This window comes from Humulus lupulus, chromosome 2 (assembly GCF_963169125.1).
Source record: "Humulus lupulus chromosome 2, drHumLupu1.1, whole genome shotgun sequence".
NCBI lineage: Eukaryota > Viridiplantae > Streptophyta > Magnoliopsida > Rosales > Cannabaceae > Humulus > Humulus lupulus.
In genome coordinates this window covers 171477881-171487361 of record NC_084794.1, presented here as the reverse complement: position 1 = coordinate 171487361, position 9481 = coordinate 171477881, and the positions used below count along the sequence as shown (strand labels likewise).

The 9481-nt window shown below is 39.4% G+C and overlaps 1 long non-coding RNA gene across 1 annotated transcript; it reads left to right on the top strand.

Annotated features, from left to right (window-relative positions):
* The first annotated feature begins 431 nt into the window (after window positions 1–431).
* Window positions 432–3901, top strand: LOC133816415 (uncharacterized). The gene is made up of 3 exons (XR_009885222.1): window positions 432–831; window positions 914–992; window positions 3659–3901. It is a non-coding gene; the product is annotated as an uncharacterized LOC133816415 (long non-coding RNA).
* Window positions 3902–9481: the final 5580 nt, after the last annotated feature.

Below are 9481 nucleotides of genomic sequence, written 5' to 3'. Positions count from 1 at the left end.
CGGGTTAAGAATATTATTTTAAATAATATTATATTTTGTTTGTAAGTATTCCATGAGTTATTGCTAGCCAAAATATGAATTTTGTGATTTTAAAAGTCAAGATAAGACTTTCGGTCCTGGACCGACACAAAAACCCTGATCGGGTAAAAATCTCGGAAAATAAAATGAAAAATCATGGAAATTATATTTTGGGCATAAAATACATTCATAAAAGTTAAAGTTTGGTCAAAAATAATAAACCTAAAAGAAAATGGAAATTTTAGGGCATTTTGTGTTAAATGCCTAATTTTACCGAAATGAGGAATTTTATTCCATGAATGGACCTTAGGTTAAATTTTACTATGTGATTAATTAAATTAAATGTGAGAGACATTTAATTTAATTAATTAATGTTAAGTTTGGTGATTAAAACTTAATAAGAGTGAAAAAAAAGGTGTCAAAAGCCAATTTGGACTTTTCTTCTTATGAAACCTTTATTAGCCTTTAATAAAAAAAAAAAAAATTTAAAAAATAATGAAATGATCATATATGGCAAAGGGTGGCCAGCCATGTGGTGTTTTAGAGTGGTGTGAACCCAATTCTATAAAGTTTAACTCCCATTTTAATTAAGAAGTCAAGTGGGCAAGTGGGTAGAAAAGCACTCAAGTGTTTTGTGATATTTTGAAGAGTTGTGTGAGCCATTCTAACCCCCAAATCCGACCACTCTCCCTCTCTCATTCACTCTCATCTGATTTTTTAAGACCATTCAAAGTGTTCTCTCAATATTCAACCTCAAGAACACCAAGGAAAACTTGGAGGCTAAGTCTTGGTCTAGGAAGTATTTTCCCTAAGGTAAACCTTCACTAATCTAGGCTTTTGTAAAGTTTTAAGCTTAGAGTTTCAAATAGCTAATTAACTATGTTGTTGGGGGAAGTTGGTTAGGGTTTTTGAAAGGTTTTGGAGGAGCCAAAGCTAATAGGAAGGTCCAAACCTTAAGCAAGAACACCAAAGAGGTAAAAAGTTTACTTTTGATGGTTTTGGTTGTAGGGTTTTTAGTTTTAAGCATTATTTTGTATATCTAATGCTTAAAGTTTCTTGTTGGTGATGTAATAAGGTTATGGTAGTTGTTTAATAATTTTTATGATGCATGTGTATTGATTTTTGAAAATGGGAACCAAAACCCCCAAGGGTTTTGTAGGATACCCTAAAACAAAACATGTTTTGAGCTGTGACTTCCAAGGGGTCAAGCAGCCACTGTATATTGGTTTTGTAAAATTTAATTGTACTGTGATGTTGTTGAGATTGAGTACATAAAATTGAGCTTTTGAAACACAAAAAAAAATGTTTAGAAATGAGTAAGTTATGCTATTTCAAAGTTGAGGTAAAAAACTGTTTTTTCGTATTCTTATTTTCGGAACCAAGTTTGGACAGCCACTGTATAGGGAAAATGAACCCAGTTTTTTCTAAAATTTTGTGGACATATTACTGGCATAACCTATTATTCCACTGTAAAATTTGGTAAGAAAATATTAAACGGTTTGAAAGTTATTAACTGTCAAAGTTTGGAAAAAATAAGGACTTGAAAATAAGGTCATTTTTACCTCATTGTTGGAAAATGATTTCACCAATAAAAAATGCTCATTTTGACCTAATATTTTACAAAGGCCTAAATGGCATAACAAAAATGGAATTGGGAAATTTTGGTAACAATTGGGTAAGTAAATTTCAAGTTATGAACTAACGAAGTATGTAGTTAAAAATGTGAAAAATAGGTTTTTCACACTTAGTGTAAAAATGAGATTTTGGAACATAAGGTAAAAAGTAAAATTTTGCTTATTTCAAGATATAAAATGGTAAGTCTTGAAATCATATTTTCACTAAAATTTACCCTTTGAGTTTAAATGAATTATTTTTATTAAAGAGTTTTTATTCTTTCTAAAAATAAGAGATTTAATTTATTAATAGTTAATAAATTAAAAGAGGGTTTAAAACCCTATATTTTGAGAAAATAATTAAATAAATTATTTTCCTAGTAAGTAAAATTGATTAATTGCTTTTGGAAAATTAATTAGTCAAGATGAGAAATTTATAACGGTTTTCCTAATTAAGACAAATTAGGCAATTTTCTTAAAACGGTTTTTAGATATTAAAACCTTAAGAAAAATAAAAGGAAAATTTAAAGAGTTTATTTTCTTTAAAAATAATTAAGGAATTTATTTGTATTTTCTGGATATAATACCGGCTAAAATCTTACATATTTTAACCGACTAGTCGAAAGTGCGGGTTAATAGCGATACCTTGAAAGAATAAGATTTTTAGCGGATTGTGGGAAATACCATTGTGATACCCGAGCCTAGGTATCGAGACCTTAGGATAGGTCTCCCCGAGACTTAGGGTTTAGTCTCGAATATTTTGTATAACTTTCCTTAATAGGTTTAAAACCAAATAAGGATTGTAAATCCTTACAAATGACTTTTATTAAAATGACCAAACTGCCCAAAATAATAATAATGAATTATGAGTGCCATAATTAATCCGAGTATACTGTATGGATAACTACAGTATTGGCTAAGCGTAACTGGACTGAACGTTGGAGGGTGAAAACTTGCTGAGCGCTAAGGACTCCAAGTAAGTCAACTTATATTGTATGGCTGCAACATGAAATGATTATTGTCTTGTATGTTAGTATAGGGATACATGCACATATATAGGCTGTCATAGAAAGTTGCTTAGAGACGTTAGTCTAGTGAGTGCTGATTTAGAAAATATGAACGGTAGAAGTCCGTCATATCCTAGACGGTTGATCCCCGTCACACTGCTTGATTTTATTTATGTCCGGTTCATTACCGCGACGAGTGGCCATGAGATGAGGATAAGCTGGTTAAACCTAGGGGTGCCAAGATAAATGGGACCTAGGGGCCCTCATGCTTACTTAATCATTGGACGGTTAGAATCCGAGCAAGTGCTCTGATAAGTTATTCCCGGATAGCAGCCGTGAATATTGGCCATTTCGTGAGAGTGCCTAGAGATACTAGGGGTTGCCAAGATAGAGTGAGGTTGAACACCCTAGGGGCAGCTGCTCACCAGCACCACTGATTAACATAGAAGTCTTCGTAAAACCGTGTAAATTGGATTACGCTCTTGGATAAGTAGCGATGCCATAGGTAACACGATAGTTACCCTTGATGAGAATATTTATTGGCTAGATCTTAGTGTGGAGACTCGGTTCTCTTTTATAGATTAGCAATTATGTTGGAGGGCGCGTTACGTCTGAATTGTTGGAAATTGTCGAGCGTTGGTCTCGAATTATATGGTGATATAATATATCTGCTTGCTCTGGGATTTTCTGAGTGCAGGGATATAATTGTTGATAAGATATAGTTGTGATATAATATATCTGCTTGCTCTGGGATTTTCTGAGTGCAGGGATATATTTGTTGATAAGATATAGTTGTGATATAATATATCTGCTTGTTCTGGGATTTTTCTGAGTGCAGGATTTTTATCTAGATATGAATTAATTTATCCTTGGTGATCAGGCATGACCATAAGTTTGCCAGGACGCTTTAGCGTTCTTGAAATTGATTGTGTAGGGTCCGGAACCCTAATTCTCTACATGCTTTGTTTGAAAGTTGATCTTACTAAGCGTTTTCGCTTACCTAGTTGTTTCATGTTGTAGGTAAGTGCAAGGGCAAGGCAGAGCAGTGAGCGCTGGAGTCTTCCTTGCAAATGTACATGTGGACCGACCTTTTGGGAAGCCGTTTTATTTTTGGAAATGTTGTATAATTTTCCTAAACAAGGCTCACTCTACTCTTTATAAAATTTGTTTGTAACTAAATGTTAAGTATGGCCATACGACTTTTTAAAAAGTTTTTTTTTTATATGGGTTTTTGAGACATTTTGTTAAATGAAAACATTTATATTTCCGCATTATCGAGTCTTGAAAATCCGGGTCGTTACATCGGTGACCTATTGTTGAGGCCACATTATAATGTGGATTTGTTCGAGCCATTCGGCATAAGACGATCTTGAGTGCAGATTAGCGGTTTAGTCATAACGAGATTAAGTTCGGGGCTCGGGGCGAGTCTCGGGGTGATTTAATGATTAGAGCGTTGCTGGGAATTAAATGGTAACGGGATATGAATTATTGGTATTTGAGAATATCGAGAATAGCGGGAATTTGAGGGTGTTAATTATGATTAACGAAATAGGTGGAAAATGTCAATTTTACCCTTGGGAGCCTTTAGAAACCTTTATTTGACCTAGGGGTATTTTGGTCTTTTCACCCCTAGGATAGTATTAAGCCATTGAAGGCTGTAGAAGGAAGGGAAAAACAAAGCATAGAAAAGCACCTTCTCCCATACCTATTTTCTCTCATTTTTCTTCTTGGATTTTTGAGCTTAAGTTGAGGGATCAAGCTTGGGAAATAAGTCTTGAGAGCTTGGGAGTGTGTTCCACCATTGAAGAGCATCATAATCTGAACTTGAGGTAAGATTCTAGCCATTAAATCTCTGGTTTGCTCTGTTTTTGCTTTGGATTTCAGTTGAGATTTCTAGGTTGGTTGATTTGTTTTGTTGGGAGTTTTTGGCTAGGGTTCTTGTGGTTGTGATGCCTAGGACATGTGGGGATGGTTTTTGGGTTCATTTGGCACTTAATTTGATGTTTGGAAGCATTAGAATTAAGTTGGAAATGGAGGAGTCGAAGGGGAGAAGTTCAGTGGCAAAACTGGCTGGGTGTAGCGCTATAGCGCCCCAAGGGAGCGCTACAGCGCTACCCAGGTTTGGCTTGGGCGGTTTTGGGTTCTGAGATGAGTGCTGGGGCGCTAGTGAGAAGCACTGGGGCGCTACTCTATTCCTTCAGAATCCCGTTTTGAGTGTTTGTAAGGGTTTTTGGCTCGGGGTTTCAATCCTTAAGGCCCGAGATCGAATCTACTCACTGTGTGGGTACGTTTCGGGGTCCCACGAGTGGGGTTTGGGTTAAGATCCTATTATTATTGATTTTCATTAATGAAGGTTATAATTGGTTATGATTAGGTAACCACTAAGGAATCAAAAGGTCGATCTTTCTCAGGTGTCGTTCTTGTTCTATTTCTCGCTCGAACCAGAGGTAAGAAAACTGCACCCTATGTATATGACATGCATGATTGTTGTTGAGGCATGTTGATTATTAAATGTGGACATTGATTGCATATTAAATGCTTAACAAATCTTGCTTATCTGTGTATGGCACTGACTATTCGGAATCGGCACTGGTCGCGTATTACTAACTTGAGAATTAGGAACGGCATAAGCGTCAAGAACGTAGAGCTGATAAAAGATTAGATCTAATCAATATCAGCGTTGAATGATTCTAGGAGCATTAATGCTGGACCGACCCTAAGGTCGATGAAAATTATAAGCTCTTGACTAGTCTAGGACTAGTTACTCAGAGCTAGGGCCAAAGGCCTAGGTGACTGCTTGTCACGTGGCTAGGGAGCGGAATCCCATGGTTGTGACTCTATGGTCATGTGGTAGGTTATATTGGTGACTAGTTCATCGAGCACCTATCTTGATAAGCTAGTGAAATGATCACTTATTTGTAAAGCCCAGGTGACCCTATCATCACATGTCTAATGGGAACGGAACCCACTTTAGTGATTTTTCTAATTGTCACTCCTCTATTTTGGACTGAAAGTCTTGAATGATTATTATGATCATTGTTGATATTATATTCATGCGTTATTGTGTTTTCTTGCTGGGCTTTGGCTCATGAGTGCTATGTGGTGCAGGTAAAGGGAAAGAAAAGCTCACCCAGCCTTGAGTGGAGAGCTTAGGTGGTGTTGTGTACATATGCGACCGCTTGACCACCACGGCCAAGGAGTTCTCAGAGGAACTAGGGGGTTTACCCTATTTTTGCCGCTTAGGTCGGCGGGTTGTAAATTTAAACTGTAATGACCATTTTGAGTTGTAAATAACTTGTAAATGTTTTGATGGGCCCATGAACAGTTTTATGTTTTAAATAAAATATAACCTTCCCTTTTGATTGGTTTTCACATTAATCTGTTAATAACTCCTAGAAGCATGTTTTTAACCAAAGAACTCGGGTAGCGAGTTAAATTCACGGTTCAACGTTCATAGTAACTGTCCTGGGGTGACCAGGGCGTTACAACTTGGTATCAGAGCGTGCCAAGGTTAGAGTTCCTATAGACTGACTGGGCATGTACACTCACCAATGAAGACAAGCTCGACTCATGGTTTGGTAACTATTTATGTAGTTATATGTATAACTGCTTAAATATAGTATAAATGCTTTACCTGCTTACATGAGACACCATGTTAAACCTGTGCCCTGAATAGTGCATCTTCAGCAACCGTGTGCTAAATAGTATTGAAATTGCTGGAACATACTTATTAGTATTGTTGATTGTGAATTATTATGTGATACATGCTAAGTGCTAAATGCTATAATCATGTATCTATTTGTATATTTGTATGACTGTGGAATATGATAATTATCTACTTGTTCTTGGACCGTAAGGTGGCAAGAGGTTTAGTTATCACTACCTGACTGGCCGTATTGACTATTGTTTCAGCAAGGTATAAGTTGATAAGAATGAATCTAGGGTAGACAGATACATCAGCTGGCCAAAGTGATCAAGGCCAGAATAATAATAATAATAATAATAATAATAATGAGGGTCAAGAGAATGACCAGGGGCAGATTCCACAGCCAGCTCCTGCAAACTGGCAGCATTTATTTAATGATCTGCAGGCTACAGTGTTGAGACAGGGAGAAGAACTCTGCCTCTTGAGACAACAACAAGCTCCTGCAGTGGCTAGTGTATTAGAGGCACCTCCTGTGTCGGTACCAGCAGCTGAGCAACTGCCTGAGGTTGGTAATAAATGGGTGCCTCTCTTTGAAAGGTTCAGGAAGCAGCAACCTCCAGTTTTTGAAGGCAGTGCAGATCCTGCCAAGGCAGAGCAGTGGATGAGTATGATTACCACCATCCTGGACTTCATGAGGGTGACTGGTAATGAGAGGGTGGCCTGTGCCACTTATATGTTTCGGGAGGATGCCCGAGTTTGGTGGGAGGTTGTATCCCAGACCAGAAACATAAATGCCCTGAGTTGGGAAGAGTTTCAGACTCTGTTCAATGAGAAATACTATAATGATGCCATCAGGGCAGCAAAAGCTGAGGAATTTATCAGGCTACTTCAGGGAGGTTTGTCAGTGACTGAGTATGCCTTGAAGTTTGATCGATTGACAAAGTTTTCCATGGAGCTGGTGCCCACTGATGGGACCAGGAGGGAGAGATTTCTCCAAGGGCTACAACCCAGATTAGCCCGTGATGTTCTATGCACAGGTGGTTGAGAAGGCACTCACAGCTGAGAGTGTAGAGAATAAGATCTGGCGGGATAGTGCATCCAGAAAGGAGTTCAGGAGGACAGGTCCTCCATTTGTGGGTTCTGGTAGGGGTGGAGGCCCCAGTGATCAGAAGAGGAAGGTTCCTGACACCTTCCTAGTTCCAGGTCATGATAGGCGGCCCCGTGGTATTTCAATGAGTCATCTAGGTGGTAGTGAAGCCTGGAAGTCTTATCCTGAATGCCCTAGATGCAAGAGGCGTCATTTGGGAGAGTGTAGGGCAAGGGCCTGCTTTTCGTGTGGAGCAGTGGGTCATCTTAAGAAGGATTTCCCTAAAGCAAGAAAAGAACCCAGGAAAGCGGACAGCTCGGTCCTAGCTCGAGTGTTTGCATTGATACAAGTAGAAGCCGAGGCTTCTCCCTCAGTAGTTACAGGTTAGCTTCTTAGTGTTGGAACCCCTTATAATGTTTTGATTGACTCTGGTGCTACACATTCTTTTGTTGCTAGTAGAATTATTGATAGACTGTGTAGACCCTGTGATTTTTATGCTGTGGGGTTTGGAACCTTGTTACCCACTGGGGAGTTAGTGGTATCTAGGAGATGGGTTAGATCTTTGCCAGTGACAATGGAGGGCAGAGAGATGTCAGTGGATTTGATAGAGTTGGTTATGACTGACTTCGACATGATATTGGGTATGGATTGGTTGGTAAAGTATGGGGCAACCATTGATTGCAGAAGGAAGATGGTCACCTTTGAGCCTGAAGGTGAGGATCCTTTTGTGTTTGTTGGTACTGTGCATGGACCTCGCATACCTATGATTTCTTTTCTGAGAGCTAGGGATCTATTGCAAGGAGGTTGCATTGGGTTTTTAGCCAGTGTGGTTGATACCACTCAGGTCGTGCCAGTGAGACCAGAAGAGACCAAACTTGTTTGTGAATTCCTGGATGTATTTCCAGAAGATTTGCCAGGGTTGCCACCACACAGAGAAATAGAGTTCGTGATAGAACTGGCACCAGGGATGGAGCCAGTGTCTAGAGAACCTTACAGAATGGCCCTAGCAGAGTTGAAAGAATTAAAAGTACAGTTGCAAGAGCTGTTAGATTTGGGTTTTATCAGACCTAGTTTCTCACCTTGGGGCGTGCCAGTTCTGTTTGTGAAAAAGAAGGATGGTTCTCTGAGGATGTGCATTGATTACAGAGAATTGAATAAGCTAACAATCAAGAACAAATAGGAGAAATCCTCCCCCATCTGCCAATACTTACGTCCCACGAACACGTGTCGAGAATCCAGGTCCTCGGCCCCAGCCGCGAGCTGTAAGCTTTGAAAACAGGAGTTACTGGACTGAAATCCATTGTAGCGGCAGGTCCAAGAGTGACCTAAGGAATCATTTGAGTTCAGTGCAGAGCCCTCAATATGACCCGCAACTTGATTTGCTCGATCATCTGAACTCGCAGAGTAGGTATCCAGCTCGGGATGAAGATATTAGCTATACACGACAAGAGGGAGGTTCGTCCATAGTACGCGATAATGGGAATGCCCTGAAAAACCATGCTCGAGCTTAGAGGGACAATAACCCATCAAATGCATACGATAGGATGGGAGCTGTTGAACAACCCCCAGTTAACCTAGGGACTAGGGACCAAACCCTCGAAATACTAACTTTGATGGAGCAGCAAATGAAGAGGCTTTTGTTTGGAAAAGAAAAGGATGATTGGGACTCAGATGAGGAGCTCGAACCTTTCGCTCCAAATATTGCGGCGCCCACGCATCCGATAGGCTTTAGAATGCCACACCTGTCAAAATTTGATGGTGACGGGGATCCATTAGATCACCTCGGAATGTTTAATACCACGATGGTGGCTTACAATGTCGGGCTCGATCTAAGGTGAATTTTGTTCCCTGCAACTCTGGTCAGGCTAGCTAGGCAGTTATTTAAACAATATAAGAGGCATTCCATAAGCTCGTGGAAGAAGTTTTCTTCTGATTTCAAAAAAGCATTCTGAGCTTCATAGGCAGCTCGGGTTGAGGCTGACTCATTAGCTAATGTAAAGCAGCAACCTGGCGAGACGTTGAAGGCATATATAAGTAGATTTGCCAATGTTGCTACACGAGCTAGGGATGCTGATGACAACTCCAAACTCATGGCAATAAGGACAGGAAT